This window comes from Opisthocomus hoazin, chromosome 8, assembly GCF_030867145.1.
Source record: "Opisthocomus hoazin isolate bOpiHoa1 chromosome 8, bOpiHoa1.hap1, whole genome shotgun sequence".
NCBI lineage: Eukaryota > Metazoa > Chordata > Aves > Opisthocomiformes > Opisthocomidae > Opisthocomus > Opisthocomus hoazin.
The window spans coordinates 9752946-9769592 of record NC_134421.1 but is presented as its reverse complement, the minus strand read 5'-3'; the positions used below and the strand labels follow the sequence as shown (position 1 = coordinate 9769592).

Below are 16647 nucleotides of genomic sequence, written 5' to 3'. Positions count from 1 at the left end.
CCAAACTCAGCCCTGGGCAAAGGTAGGAGACCGCATCCCCAGGGAAGAGAAGATCATTCAAAGCAGCCACAGTGCCCTGCACCCTTGGCCTCTCCATGGGCCTGCTGAAGCAATCCTGCTCCTGCAGCTTGCTCATGGAGAATCATTGAGTGTAAGGGCTGGCACCAGGGCAGAGCACGAGGGAGCTGCTTCCAACCAGTCCATGGACAAGACCGACGCTCATGCAAGCACAGGAGAGCTTGCTCTTCCCTCACCAAGAGCAAAATCTGAGCAACAACTGCCTGCAATGGCACCACCACTCTGCTCCCCTCCCAGCTCCAGTTTAACATCCAAACGTGCCAGAGCTGCCCTCAGCATGGGAGGGCCAGGCGCACAGCAGGCTGCTGCACACCTCTGTGGCAACACGCAGTAGAAACCCACTATGATATTCTGGTGTGGATCCAAGGAACGTTTCACGCTTGTCCTTCAAGTTTCGGGAGAGAGGTTGTGTAATCCCCTTCAAGCAAGATCCCAGCCCAGCCTACAGTCCGGGAGTGTGCAGACAGCTCAAAATAACAACTTGGCTCTTTCTAGAAGAGCAGGAAATTACTGTTGTTTTGATTTGTGGTATGACGGGACTACAGTATAGCCTGTGGCATCTACCCATTCTCTCAGAGGGGTTACGTGAAGATGGATCCCCTCACTAGCTGTCCACTGTGTTGTCTACTCCAACTTCACCACACAATCAATGGTCAAGGCAGACCGAGGAAGACCAGTGAGTCATTTTCTTCTTAGTTATCCAGGAATATTTTTTTCCATCTGAATTGGAGCCCTTCTGACTCTTATTGCAAGATAACCAAACGGGACCAGCAGAGAAATTAGGGAACATGATGTAACAGTCCTTTAGGATATGATCTAAAAGCCTTTTCTTGCCACAATACTCAAAGCAGCCAAACCACAGGACAAAAACAGCTCAGAGCCCATTGTCTACTTTTCTTACACTGACAAGATGCTGATGATCTTCACTCCGTGGAAAAACAACTCCAAAGAGTCACCCCTCAAACATGCTTCTTATACTTCATTTTCCCCATTTTCTGTATTCATTTCCTCAAGTATGTCCTAAACAACATCTACTTATGTACCATATTTTACATGGAAGCAATTAGTTTTATAAATTAATCATAATGCACATTTAAATCTACATTGCACTTGCATCCAAATCATCATCACACTGTCATGGCTACATTATTTATTACTATTTAACTGCTACCAGTCTGTTTAGGAGGAAAACAACTCTCACAGAGGACCCAGCCATTCCATAAGTTACCATACTTGTAGTTTCACCCCTGTAACTGAAACAGAGCTGCAGTATAGCTGAATGTCAGATACAAGGTTTTTACATGCAACATAGAGTTCAAAAGAGTGGAACCTTAAAGTGTTATTTTCAGACAAGATATTGTTACCTCTGACATCATCTTTACATGTATGCTCCAAGACACAGGCTGGGTAAATCTGGTGCTTCTCGAAGACAACAAAGATGGAAGGATTTTTTCGGTTACCTACACAGCTGTCCAAAAGTCTGTTTGAAATCCCAGGTCTGGTTGGAGGACAAAGGTAGACTTGTTTTCCCTGAACAAAATCTCTAACAAGAACTTGAGCTACAAACCTGCTGTTCTGGTCTGTGCTGGGTGGACTGTATTGACAAGAATAACTGGCATCTCTGGCAAAGTAGCTTCCTAGGGACCAGAAGAAGCCGTGGGTGAGAAAATGCATAGAAACCAAAATAAGAAACATCTGCTATCTGCACTTTGGCAGCTCCTCAATAATCACCTTCTTCTCTTTCCTACCACAGGTAGCTCCAAATACATCCTTGCCAAGTGTTTCCACATGAGTTTATTTTAAGCCATCAACAGATGAGGCTGATCTGGCGGCTTTCACCACTGGTTTTTGTTGCTTTACCAATTGCAAAAGGTCGAAGGAGGTAGGATCATGCCCATGCATTAGGAAGCATAGCTTGGTGCTGTGCTCTTCCCTGCGCTCTGGAAACGCCCCAAGCATCTTGGTGCAGGTCCAGCTCATGTACATGGACCTTTTCCATACATTGTCCCATGAGTCCCACAGATCCTCTGGTAGAAATTCTGCTCACAGATAGCAGGCACGTGAGATAGACTTCTCCTGTGGAACAGGAGCCGCTCATCCACCTAACGCCCTGGGCTTCTCTTTTCCATGTGCTCTTTCCGCCTACAGAAAAACATAGCAGAGGTTTAGCATACACATATATACCCATGCAGAACACCACTTATCTTTATGGATCGACTGCCTTCTCCACCGAAGTCCTAGCCAGATCCAAAATAATGTGGAAGATGGAACAAAAACTGGTATCCCATCACATGATGAAACACATGCACACATCGGAGCATTGTCTTGGTCTCCCCAATAAATCTGTGTGCCTGAGCAAACCAGAGACAGTGGTGTTTCAAATAGAAGAGGCAAAGGAGCTGAGCTAAGACACTTTTTTCTTGACTCAAGCCTTCCCTTCTCTCACTGTCAGGGCAAAGTCCTCCACCTGAAATCAGCGGGTTGGTGGTGGTTTCCTGCATGCCATGAGAAGGGAGGTGTGGCTGGGGAAAAAGAAAAACAACCTCTTCCTTTCATGGTGTTAGATATGATCTCAGCAGAAATCATATGATCAGGTCAGAAAACCTGACGCTGAAATACTGAGCTAGATGGCTGGAATTGATGGCTTGGCTGAAGGGGTGGCTTGATCCTTCGCTGGCCTTCAAAAAGAGTTTTCTTCTTTCATGTTCATATCAGTACCAGGAATGCCAAGATAACTGACGTGTGTCAGGTGGTCTTCCCCAGTTATGCTTTTTCCTTCCCTGGCCTCCATCCTAAGCAAAGTGTCTTAGACCTTCTTCCCTGCAAAACCAGTAGAAGAAACATGGGAACGTTGAGCTGGAGCTGAGGAATCCCTGTGCCATCACAAATGCAAAAAATCCCACTGCACTTCAGATATTCTATAAAAGAAACTTTGCTAGTATAAGAGGAGCTATTTCAGAAATACTAGACTGTCTTGATGAGGGAGAAGAGAACCAAAACAAGAAAACTGAGTTTCTAATGTACACCTCATACAGGGATAAATACAATAGATCACAGGCCAAACAGTGCTCTCTCATGCTCCCTCTGCAGCCTTGAACTCTAATTCTCAACAGAATTAACGCTTTAAGTTTTGGTCCCAGACATCAGTTTTTCTGATAAAACACTGGCCAGTAAGTAGATCACATTTTCTACAAATTCAGTGTATCTGTTCTGAGAGCAGAACTGAAGTAGTCCCTTGTTTAGGTGTATTGCAACATTTTCAGTTCTTCTCTCTATCAGAGGGGTAAAATTCATTTAAACAGTTATATCCATCCCCTCACCAGCCTTTAAATCAAGCCCGTCTATTAATTGCTCATGCTCCGCTCAGTCACAGCCAAGTTTGACACATGGAAATGTGTAAATCTACACATTACACCTACAAAACAAAGAGCCTGCTCCACCAGAGTTTTGACTAAAAGTTTTTGCTGAATTTGTGGGAAATGCTAATGCCAACTGGAACCACTTTTTTTTTTGCAGAAACATTCAGTTTTGGTCCTGTTTTTTCCCTGGAAAACTTCAGACCCGGACTGGCATCTCTGGTTACTACACTCGAGCCCAAGTGACCCTATTCCATTCTCCATTTGTGAAATGATAGGGGCAGGCACCCAAAGCAGGGAACCTTAGGTTCAGTTCAAGTATAGGATTAAATGTAGGTCTCCCATATCCTGGGGAAACAGTCCACCCACTCCTCTGGCTGTGGTTAATCAACCTCTCAGATTTCACGAGAACATAAAACTCTGACCTTCTCCATTTTGTATGAGAACATTGCAATTGTGAGAAGCCAAACAGTAAAGAAAACATTTCCCAAATCATGTTGTTCTACCAACAGGGAGGGTATGTACAACTCGAGCTTATAAAGCCTGGGTTTGTTGTTTTTTTTCATAAAAGAGGTCATAGAATTTGATAGTTTTAAAAATGGCTTATGTAAAGGCAGGCTTACAAAACAAGATTTGCATGCACCCCAAATCTAAACCCCAGGTTTATAAAACCCGTCTTTATAATAAAAATATTTCAAGTTGCTGAGTTTTCCTAATCAAAACATAGATTTCCTATAAACCCCAGGTCTAATTCCACAGGGCTCCAACCTTTTTGTCCTCCCCTCTCCCATTTTTGGATTCGGTTATTTTTCCACTATAAATCAGAGCATCGGAGCTGTCCGCTCCCGAGGAATGTGCCGGAGCCCCGCGAGGGCTGGGATACGGGGCTGCGTGGAGCGGGAGGCGATTTGCCTTTTGCCGGGGGGGAACCACCCACACACTGGGAGGACGGGATGGGGGCCCAACCATTATCTGAGCGGCCCCGCTGCCACCAGGGGTATGAAGTAAAGCGGATACAAACAACTGGAAATGCTGCCAAAGCGTTGGGCTCCGAGTCCTCCGGAGCCTGCGGATGCTGTAATCCTGCATTGTCTGCTGAAATAGGTTCTCGACTTCCCTGTATTTGCTGTCAGCACAGCTGACTTCTACTAGATGGAAAAAAGTTAACACAACACAGACCGACGTGTTTCAGTGCTTTCGGTTATAGCTCCCCAGTGCCTCCCAAAGGACCTAGCCACCACCCGCTGCGGGTGGGATTTTTCTGAGCCCTCTCTCACTTATTCATGGTCCTTTCCTCACTCTCACTCCTGTCCCTATGTGCTCTAAACTCCTACTCTGAGAGCTTGTCCGTAATACAAAGGAGCTATTGCTCTCTGTGGAGCACATTTCTTCTGCCCAGAGAGCATCTGCAGTCCTAAGCAGCTAAAGCAAAGCTGTGCAAAGACACTGGAGGTTCAGAATAGGTGTCCAGCTGGAAAAGAGAAGGTGACATTGTTGTTCTATATCAAGTGTACGCTTATCTTTCTTGTGTGCTAACTCATCTTTACAAACAAGCCCTGGTGTTACTGCAGTGAGTCATCAAAGCAGCTTTATTTATAATCACGCTGCCTGCATATTTCAAAACCACACAAGACTTCAGTCTTGCTATAGCAATACTAAATGAGGTGATGGTCCTCCTAACGTGCATGCTTTGATTTGAAATTCTAGAGCGTGACTGAATTTTCAAGGAGAAATAGTCCTGTGAATAGGGAGCACTGAGGCTCAACCTCCAGATCATCAGTTGTCACCTAGGTCAAACGAAAAGCACAATGGATGAACCAACATTTCTGTGCACTGGCTGTTTAGATGTATAATGCCGTGGTGTGAATGCACAATCCTGTGTGCCCCGCAGAGTTCTTCTGCACAACCATCCCTGTTCCTCTGGTAGCTGTGCATTTTGGAGTGACACGTTTGCAAGCTGAAAACTAACAAAACCAGTTCCTGGACTCAGGCATGTATTTCAGATTTGCTTGGTGCAAGCCATTACAGACTATAACTTTTCCCAAAGTAGTGAGCAGATGCGAACAGATACATACCTCATATCCTATTTCTGCCAGTGTTGGATGGTCCCAGTCTGAAGGAAACATGACACATGTGAACAACATCCAATTGCCTGTTTAAAACACGTTTGACCAAGATTAACAAACTCAAGAGATTTCCACAAGACAGCCTCCTGGTCATGTTTCAGGGACTGCCTCAGAAAACCTTCTGTCTTTATATTATGTATAAACTCTTCTCTCTTACTAATGGAAAATACAAGTAGGGAACGACTGTGTATGTTAGAGTGATGCTCTGCAGCAAGATGCAGTGCTTTCAGCAAAGTGTTACATTTTCCTTCCTTGCTTGACTCCATGCTTCTAAACACACCTAATTATATCGTGATCTAGTCCTGTCTAAAGTACAAACAGCTCTTCAAGCACGATCACTGCATCACCTCTCCTTACCACCATGAGGCCACATCGGCCTCTTCTGGCAGTAAGCTACGAAAACAAAAAAAAGAGCAGTGGCACAAACAGTTCACACAATGCCTGTTGAGATCCTAAGAAATGATTAAAACTATCCTTTTTCTGAATTGCATGTCAGGACCATGCAATTTGACCTATAGGGAGAGAAATCAGAGAAGGAAAAGCTCACCAAAACCACACCAGATTATCAACATCTGCCTTTCACTCCAACAAGAACATTCACTTTCTTCCCTTTTCTCATGTTTCCCCTGACTGCTGTGAGACTCTACCCACCTCTCTCCCAAAAACACTGCACAAATTTCCCCTGACTGATGCCTCTGCTCTTCCAGTCCCACTCTTCCTCCTGCTCCAGACTACAGCACCCACAAAACAGGACGTCAGCCTTACGCCCTGAGCTTCCCAGCTCACTGGCAGGCTGTGTGGCAAACCAAAAGTATGTTTTCCCCAGGCTGTGTGGCTACGCACGCCTGAGTTGGACCTGCTGCTTCACATTATCACCAAGAACAGCCTTGATAGAAGAATAGAAAACATCACCCTGGAAACTCCATGGTGGTAGAGATTTTCTGTCTCCGTCAGATTTATTTAACACCCCCAGCCACGTAAATTCTCGTCAGCAGAAAGTGGGAAACTGCCCTGGCAGTCTTCAGGCAGCTGGGACTTCTCCTCGGTGCGGTGCCCTTGCAGCACGCCTGCCACAGCGACAGCCTGCCAACGCTGCCAAACCCACCGCCCAGCCTACCCGCACCGAGCCGACATCAGCAGACGAACGAGTCTTCCTGAAGCAGGAGAGGACTCCATAAACAGACATTATTTTCCATGGGCAGGAAAACAATGAGCATAACATCCCATACCTTTCCTTGTCCTGTTTCCTACTGCCACTCGTTGCAGCCCTAGGACTTCTGTAGATTTTTGTCACAGTCTGAGGATTCAGATTTCTCTGGACCGTTTCTTGAAAGAGAAGACAAACGCACCATGAGTGAGCAAGGAGGGTTTTGCCATCTGGGAATGCTGCCCAGGAGACCAGATGTCATTGTGCAACACAGTGGGATTAGCCTCACACGCGCAGCTCCTGCACCCAGCCCCTCCTCTGCTCCCTGCCATTCCTGCTTCAGGCATTTTGCTGTCAGTAAGAAGGGATCTGCGCGGACGCTTCGTGCTGTAGCAGCTGACTGAGGAGCTGATTATCACCATCCTCCCATTTCACATTTTCTTCCCTTCACATAGATTCTGCCTCCACAGCCACCGAGACTTAGGGGGTTGCTGACCTGGCTTCAAAGCAGCACTAGGCTCCTCTTGCGGTGTTGAAAGAAGAGACCCTCTCCTCTCTGACCTAGGGGAGATAGCACAGGGCAAACACTCGCAGGCGCTTGAAGTGCTGCCTGTGGAAGTTTTGGGGAGGTTTGTGGACATCTTTTTGACTGTGCCTCACTCCAGGCGGTCAAAGCGTGGTGATACACAGCAAACTTTTTGTTCTGTTTGTAGTAACATGTGCTCTATCACAAAAACAGGCTTCTCTGAACTATCTAGTCCTTCTCTCAGGATCCAGACTCTGCTTTACTCATGCCACATCTTTTCTGGTTTCCACCGGTGTGACACAGCACCTCGCACTGAGCTCCCCACCCCAGGCACTCTCCCTGTTTTGCTGTTTGCTAGAGATGCTCGGGGTAATTCCCGCTGCTTCCCACAACCTGGCAGCCGGTGCTGCCCATGCCAGATGAGGCCCTGGTAGCTCAGCGAAGGATGATGCCTCAGAGGCTGGGGAAGCCCAAAGCCTGCTGCGTGCAGACACCCCGAGAGTCTGGCAGCCTCTCCGGTGAACGCCGGGTTCACCAGCCCCCACGCAGTGACGTGCCCAGATTGTGTCGGGTGACTCAGACTCGGCTTTATCTCTGGGGAAGATGTAAGGATAAAAACTCCGCACACTCACTCACAAGAGCACAGTAGTTGAGCAGAGCTATGAGAAGATAAAACCCAGAAGGAGCTACCGAGATGGTACGTGGCCACTGTCTGAGCACTGATTCACTGGCCTGCTTACAGCTCGCTCACCCTGCAGAGATCCTGGACCCTTTCCCAGCTGTAGAAGGCAGACACCAGAGAAGCTATGCTCTTTCTCCAGCCCCAGACAGGAGAAGGGAACATCTACCTACGTCTTGCTCCTCAGACTTGTTTAGAAGATACTATATGGTGACGCACGTCACCTTCTCTAGGCAGAAGACATACACACTTTTTAACATCTTAATCCAAGGCTGCCTTCCACAGCTTACAGCCTCCTTAAAATATGATGTGTCATGAACAATATCATCCCTGTGCAGGATCTCTTTTCAAGCTTTGCATAGAATGTATGTATGCCATAGAAACTCAAATATAGTTCACAATTAGCTTAAGCTGTTGCACCCCCAACCTTTCTTCTTATCATTCTTCTCCCTCTAGGCAACAGCCACCGCAGTTTGTTGGGGTTTTTTTTTCTGCTTGGAAAGGCCCTATATGTATGGCACATTCACACAGAAGGAACAGCAGTCACCAGCACATCATGCTCACTGTGCACCATGGCAAACTGGATTCATAGAGAAAGTCAAATGACAATGCATGCAACAACCTCCTACGCTGTGTATGCACAAGGGGGACAACATAGCCACGATGAGTTAGTCACTATCATTCCCTTCAACATACTTGCATCCTTATTTCAACCCTCAATTTCTCAACTGCAAATACGGAAGAAACGTCCCCATATTTGGCACCTTAGCTCAGCACAATGCAACATCAAGGGGAGAGAGACACTGCCCTAAAAAGTCTCTGTTCAGGCCAGAGCCACCCCCAGTTTTGATTAGTCTGCAAAAACGGCTTCCCTTTTCTCTATTTTACATTTCACTTCCTTCCCCTTCTCACTATGCTCAGAGAGGCTGCTTGTACTCCATGAAATGTCCCCTCCTTGCTCTCGCATCCAAACAGAAAAGGATTTCAATGACATTTTAGAAAAGAAGCTGCAATGACAGTTAGTTTCCTCATGAGTGTGTCAAGAGGTAAGGCCACAGAACTTTTGCCTTTGAAATCTATCATCTTCTATTTCTGTGAACCAGCTTGAAATTTAGCAGTACTGTCCTGATGAGTTTGACACCAAGGCTCCACATCTGCAGAAGTTCTAGGGGCACCACCTTGTCCTGGATGCTACAAAGGAGAGGGGTATTTGTTAGCAATGGGCTTTGGGCCACAGCGGTGTCACACACCTGGCAGAGTTGGATTTAGCATCCGTACAAGTCACGGGGAAAAGCCAGTGATCTGAACCAGTCAGATCACGGATTCATCTCTGAGCTACAGCAGGCTCTCTCTGCCATCTTTGCCAGTCCCTGCAACACAGCAGGTCCGAGGGGCTACCTCCTCTCTCCCGTCCCTCTCTCCTCCCCACGACTCCCTCCAAGGAGCGCTGGCGGATGCAGAGCGGTCTGGTGACCGGTGCCCGTCATCTCCCTTCACCGCCCTTGGGCAGTGCCACCCACCTCTCTCCCTCCAGCGCTTCGCCCTCCTCTGGCTGCCCGGGGGGGAGGAACAGAGGCTCCCTGGAAGGAGCAGCAGTAATGCCAGGCTACAGGGTTGTTTCCAAGCGAGCTTAAAGATGGGGATGGTTTCCAGAGGCCTTGAGGGAAAAGCAGGTGGTTTCCAGGGGCTTGTTTTTCCGCAGAAATACGTAGAAGGTGAACCCCTCTCACATACAGAGAATTTTCAAATTAAAATGAGTTTTCAACAAATTCCCCAGCCACCTGTAAAGGCAGCCTGTTTTCAGAGCTGTATTTCCTGGGACCACTGAGGAAAATCATCACAAATAGCAGAAACATGCGAGGTGATCAAGACAGCACTGGGAGGACATCTGTGTCACGTTTATTAAGTAAAGCCAGCAGGTGCCAAGTTCAAAGCAAGGAAAGGGAGAACCTCCTTCAAGCAACATTCAGTTCAGCTGTGGGAACACTTGCCAGAAGCTGTTGTGCATGCTAAAAGTTTACACAGATTCAAAAAGTGGTGGAATAATCACTGAAAGAAGGTGGCATCCAGGGTTATTACATCTATAGATACCAACTCTGACGCAGGAGATCCCGAAGCCAAAAATTGCTGGAGGCAGGGGGAGCATTTTGGGAAAGCATTGCTCCATGCCTGCCTCGAGCTTATCATTTCCTTTGGGCACCTCTGCCATCCAGCGATGGGGACGGGCTCTGGAGCTGGAGGTACCTCTTGTCCTAGCGTGCTCCAGCCTTTCCTGCGCTCCGGGGGAAGGAGAGAGCAGGAAGGCAGGGACTGGCGCAGGGTGCTGGGCATGAGAGTGAGATGCTGACCTGCTTCCAATATTCAACCCCGTGGTTGTGCCCATCAAGCCAATACCAGCTGCTTTCCATCCTCCCCACGGAGCAGGCAGGAGTGATCAACAGATAGTGGGGAAAGATGACCGTGGGCAATAGCAAAAGGCAGATCAGTTTCTGGCAGTCCCCAAAGCATTTGCAATAAGTCTGCAGCCCCCAGCGTGCTCTGGAGCCCTCCCTGTCCCTTCCATCCTCATCCACCTCTTCCCGTTTTGGGTCAAAATCTGCACTAATCTGCACTTAGTGCTCAGGAGCTGCGATTAAACCATGACTTTTTGGAGGAGGGGGAACTGACCTGGCTGGGGTGCAGACGCTCACAAAGAACAAGACCCCACAGATCTCACGGGCTGCTGACAGCTAACGCTGGACTTGTGTGATACCTCCCGGCCCTCCCTCAGCCCCACGCCTCACCACAACCACCCCCAGCTCTCCCACCGCACCTCTAGCCCTGCGTGCAGAGGGGCTGCGGGGCCAGGCTGCCCCTGCCCGGGCTGCCCAGCTGGTGGGGGGTCCCAGACGGGCACCACCACCTCGGGACCCAGCAGCAGAAGGCTGGGGCACCCCGGTGCACCCCGCACCCCCCTTTTATTCTGTGCCGTTTCCATTTTCAGCGTCAGTCGCAACGACCCCGAACACGTGTCTGAAGACCTGTCTGACGGCTGAAGAACAGACTGTCACCTGGTTTTGCCCCACTTCAAAGAGCACTTTTTTACTCGGGAGTTATCCTGACCGAAAGACCAAGAGAGCTGGCGCAGGGTGGGTCCTGCACCCCGTTGCACAGTGCCATCATGATCAAAGGGCTCCTGAATCCACCCTCAGCTCCCACCCCTTCCTGCTCCCTCTGCTTAGGCTGGGACTGTATTATCCTTCCTTGAACCAACATATGGCCATGTCCTCAAGCTGCTCGGTGGAGGATCTCCTTCCTCCCATCCTCCCCTGCACACTGCTGTAGCACTGATTGCTTATGTTCCACAAAATGCTTCCCACCCCCTCGTGTGCCCCTGTAGCAAGCCTTCTCCCAGGACATGGTGCATTGCAGCACCAGCCGCATGCCACCTGCATTAGACATCAAACAAACAGATATTTCACCTCTGAAGTTGATCTCAGACTGCCAAGAACCTGCTTGAAACTGGGGACTGCCTTTCTGGTCAGCACAAATGCCTTCTCCACCCGTGCAGATGTTGTGGTGGCAGCACGGTGGTTGGGAGACTAGAAAAAGGAGGAGAAATATGCATGAGAAGGAACTTTTGGCTTAAAGAGCAGCATTTTATTTGCTAAACAGGGGTAATTTTCCACAACTTGGGAGTTTCCCAGTGCAGAGGCCCACCCCAGCCATACCCCACCTCCCGCCAGAAGCTGTTTTTGCTGGACTCTACCCCTGCTTGCTCCCAGACACTGCTCCCTCCTCATCACAGCATGCATGGACGAGGTCTGGTGGGGTGGCATATCCCCAGAGCCCCTTCCATCTCTGCAGGCTGCAGCGCTCACTGCCTTCTCCTCAGCTCTTCCATGCAGGACTGGAGAAAAATCACCACAGCTCTCGCAATGGTCGTGTTTTGCTATTGGTCCTCGTCAGCAGGTGGGATGGCTTTCTGGTACACTCTTCTGCAGTGAGTTATTAGGATTTCCAGAAGAAACGAGAACTCTTCTCGCAAGATGCACACACAGCATAAAAATTGTTTAGATTAAAGCAATGGCGAAGACTCTGGTTTGGCCAAGAAAATAAACAGCGTTCAGACCTCGACCTCGCAGGGTCTTGAGTGATAGAAGTAAAATGGTGAGAGGTTGCTGAACACATCAAAATGCCCGTGTGCGACGGGGAGGCACGGAGGCCAGACCCAAGAGGTGCATGAAAGGCACTGCTTGCGAAGGGCGAAAGGGATGGCGGCCAGTAGAGGGCTACAAGGATGGTGAGGGGACTGGAGCATCTCTCCTATGAGGAAAGGCTGAGGGAGCTGGGCTTGTTCAGCCTGAAGAAGAGAAGGCTGAGAGGGGACCTAATAAATGCTTATAAATATCTCAAGGGTGGGTGTCAGGAGGATGGGGCCAGACTCTGTTCAGTGGTGCCCAGCAACAGGACAAGGGGCAATGGGCACAAACTGAAGCAGAGGAAGTTCTGTCTGGACATGAGAAAGAACTTCTTCCCTCTGAGGGTGACGGAGCACTGGAACAGGCTGCCCAGGGAGGTTGTGGAGTCTCCTTCTCTGGAGATATTCAAGACCCACCAGGACAAGGTCCTGTGCAGCCTGCTCTGGGTGACCCTGCTTCGGCAGGGGGTTGGACTGGATGACCCACAGAGGTCCCTTCCAACCCCGAACATTCTGTGAGTCTGTGATTCTGTGATTCATTGAGGGGTGGCCAGTACAGGGGCATGGAGGGGAGGGGTGCTGGCTGCCTCCCCGCATTGCTGGCGCTGGTTAGTGTCACCCAGCCAGCACCAGCGGCTTTCTGTACTGATCACGGGCGAGCGCCAGTGTGACACGCTGAGAGGAAAGATGTGGCGGTGGAAGGAAAAAGCAAATCATTGCCTGGCAGCTATGGAAATCTGTACCCTCTGTTTTCACCCTTCCATTCTCCGCGTCCACCTCCTCCTACCAGTGCAGGTGCTTCAGCGCTTTCCCACTGCCAGTCCAGGCAGGTCGTGCGTGAGATGACACCTCCAGTTTTGCCGTCCCTCACCTCAAGAGGCACAGAAAGCGGTGTTGTTCTTCACAGCACTGATGACAAAGGAGGGGAGAGACGGAAAACAGCTCAATGTGTGTGGCTGGACATCAGAGTCACGTCACCTCGTGACAGGTGGAGTGGCTGAGATGCAGTGCAGCACACGACCCAGCACCCCGCAACGCCCTGCCCGTTGCCAGTGCACAGCACACCAGGGGCAATCCCAGTGGCCATCGAGATCTCCGACGGGGCTGGAAGCCAGGCCAGACCTGCTGCCCCCACCTCACAGACCAACGCTGTTCAACAATGGGGCGGTGAGGATGGACCTGGGGGCCTCATTTCTGCAGCCACCGCAGCCCTCTCAGAAGACCCGGAAAGCTGCATGGGTGCTGCCAGCTAGTGACATGGACTATGTGAACTGAGCAGCTCTCACCTCTCCTCCAGCTGGCTCTCGCCTCCACCAGACTTGTTGTTTGGCCAACGGCAGCTTTTTCTGGTCATCTGCATGCTCCGATTTCTCTGGACCATGTCTTGGAAAAAAAAACCCAAAAGATGAAGGCATACAGAAGTAGATCAGCTATTCAAGAAACCCTACCGCAGATCCCACTACCACAACATGATGCAGGCACTAGAAGTCAGCAGCAGTTTGAGAAAGACTGAACAAACCCACAGGAGAAGAGGAATCCATCGAGGGCATTAAACACAACTATGTTATCTCAGGCTTAGGAAGTCCCTGAGCTGCACATCCCTGGCGTCGAGGGATGTATCACTACCTGCTGATCCTCCTCCTCCTCTCCAGGGATCCAGTGCCCACTGCTGCTGGACACAGGAGCCAGGCTAGCACCCTTTGGCATGTCCCTGCTCAACCACCCTTACATAGAAGGGCATATGAGAAATTGCTAACACAGCCATGAAATGCCTTACCCATGGCCACCTTCTCTGTGTTACCCCCCCTGTAGCATGAGGTCATTTTGTCTAGTGCTGCTCCCGCTTGAACTGGCAGCATGAGCTGTGCAGACACGTGTCCTCTTGTCCACCTGGAAGGCTCCTCTTTTGATCCCATCACAGCCAGTTTCAAGCTATCATAATCCCACTCCTCAAAAATGGATGTAGGCACTTAAAATAGTACCTATACGTAATTTAGGCCTTCTCTTTTTCTTCTTTGAACATCACCCCATCCTTTTCACTCGTAAATATCACCTAAACAACGTCCTTCTCAGCAAACAGGCCCAAGTTGAGAAGCCCTCCTAGGGTGATGGAGAACCACAGGCGGTCTCCACGCAGCTCTCCTCCTGCACAGCCTCAGCAAATCCAGGTTTCCTCCTTAGCGCTTCCTCTTTAACAACTCCTCCATCGTTTTTGGTGCCACATGCACCATGACCTACATGTTAGTCTCAAACTATCCCCCTAAGACTTCAGCATTTTTCTTTTTTTTTTGTGTGTATGTTGAATACCACGACTTTATTTTTGTTTTATTATCTTTTAACTGTATGGGTCTCCAATAGCTCCTGCAATTAAATCACAAAGCTAGGAGAAAGAATGGGAAATTTTATATATTTCCCACATTTTATGCCCTGTCAGGCATGAACAGCATCTCCGCTACTTCTGCAATTTACATAATTAATTTTCTAGCAAGTGCTTTTAAAGACGTACATTCCCTCTGGCTAGGACAGACACTTCTGCTGATCATGGGGCTACACGAGGTGTATTCAGGAGCCGGAGAGAAGTTGCACTACAGAGTCAGCAGCACACCACGTGGATTAAATAAATTATAAACAAGTAAGTATTCTACCTGTAAACTTTATCTCATATTTCTGTGAGTGAACACGAAATTTCGAAGTGCCTTCCTGACCTGTCTGGAACACCTTCTCCACCTGGGCAGATGTCACCAAGGCTGCAGACTAGGTTGAAGGCTACAGAAACGAAGGTAGTGACCGTCTCTGTTAAAGGCAATTGGCTTTTAATGCTCTTTATAGAACCTGAGTAAAGATTTAGCGTAACATCAACACTGAAGTAGTTAATAGTCACAGTAGTGCTGCACTGCACTTCAGAGAAGCAGCTTTCTGAATACAACTTTTTCAGCTTTCCAGGGAGTCATAACATTCCCTGCCCTCCCCCCAAATTTGTGTAATGTACACATAATATATGCATGTGTACAGGCGAAAAAACACCCTTGCAAACATTTTAGCTACTCCTCAGACAGACAACTGTGCTTAGAGGGTGGCATTCAGAAGGTCCCCTGAGAGTGTCAGTGACACTCCAAGGGACTCTGGAGAGAGCCCGTGTGGCACTTGGCAGGCAGTCCTCGCAAAAACCCAAACGGTCAAAGCAGGACTTCTCCACTGGTGGCTGGGACTTGGAGCTGGGTTTCAGGGGTGCAGTGGAGCTTACCTGCTTCCCGTGCTCGATCCACCACAGGGAATCATCCAGCCAGTACCAGCGTGTTTCCATGCCCCAAATGCATGAGCGTCAGGAATGCTCAAATGTGCAGAACTGTCTCAAGAAAGACGAAAGGGGGGAAAAGAAAAGGAAAGATAGTCAGCTTCTGGCAGGTTGCTTAACAGTAGTCTTGAGAAAGAAACGCAAACTCAGCAGGAATTCCTGGACTGTTGTCATCGTTTCATAGCCCAGAAAACTGTCTGGTTTCCAAATCCTCAGGGAAGAGAACCAGTCCTAAAAGGTTTTTGTTTTTCTTTTTGGCCTGTACTTGAACCCGGACATGCCATTTTCTGCCCTCTGAGCATGCCAGCCTGTGGTACATGCACCGAGCAGACGCCTGACCCTGCTTAGACGGTGATAGTATTATTTGGTTGCTATTGATGTTTCCCCTGTAGAAGTCAATACTTCTGAGTTTCCCCGGGTTCCCCAACAAAACCTCAGCAGATGTGGGAATAGGTCACCTGGCTGCCAAGTCCACGTCCCTCACGTTGCCCGCTGCAGTGAGCTGCTTCCCGTGAGGAGCAACAGCTTTCACGGTCCTCACAAACTCACAGAGCCGTGGTTAGAGGATTCTGTTTGTTTTTATCTCAGTTGATAGCGTTTAGACAGCGAGGAGCCCTGCAAATGGCCTTCCCAGCTGCTACGCAATGAAGCTTTTGCTTTACTTATGTGTGCCGTTAGTTGTGTTTCAGATTCAGGAAACTGCCTAGACACCACGTTAACAGGAGCATGTAGAACTAGAAGCTGGGGGGGCAGAGCAGAGAGAAAACAAATCCAAAGCTTGGTCTGGGAAGGAAAAGAAAAGCCGGTGAGCAGGACACACGATGGAGTTACTCAGACTATCCAGAAATCGCAGCAGCTGGGGGAGGTCCTGATGGGAAGATTTATAGTGCTGTCACAAAATTTAGGTTTAGTTAGTAGCCTACAGTTTCATGCAGTGAAACTAATCACATTTCAGAGTACACTGGAGAAATGTAAAGAGGCCATTCTGTAAGTAAGGAATTTGAGTTGCTCAGTCAAAAAAAATTTGAAAAAGGGAGGCAATTTTTAAGATATTATGATGGATGCAAGGACTTTCAATCAAACAAGTTCTGTGAAGGAAGAGGTTGTTTAGTCATTAATATGAGATCAGATTTTGTGAGGATCTGAGAAGAAAAAGGTGTTAAACATTTTATCCTCACATGAGTGGGTTACACTAGGTATTGCTTTATTCACAATTCAGAGTTGGGCCATCACCTCAGTGAGTGGCAAAGCTTAACTCGC

General features: G+C 48.6%; 1 long non-coding RNA gene across 1 annotated transcript; it reads right to left on the bottom strand.

Annotated features, from left to right (window-relative positions):
- Positions 1-971: 971 nt before the first annotated feature.
- LOC142362213 (uncharacterized) lies at positions 972-11622 on the bottom strand. The gene is made up of 4 exons (XR_012764813.1): positions 11374-11622; positions 6790-6886; positions 5510-5586; positions 972-2220 (listed from the first exon to the last, which is right to left on the bottom strand). It is a non-coding gene; the product is annotated as an uncharacterized LOC142362213 (long non-coding RNA).
- Positions 11623-16647: the final 5025 nt, after the last annotated feature.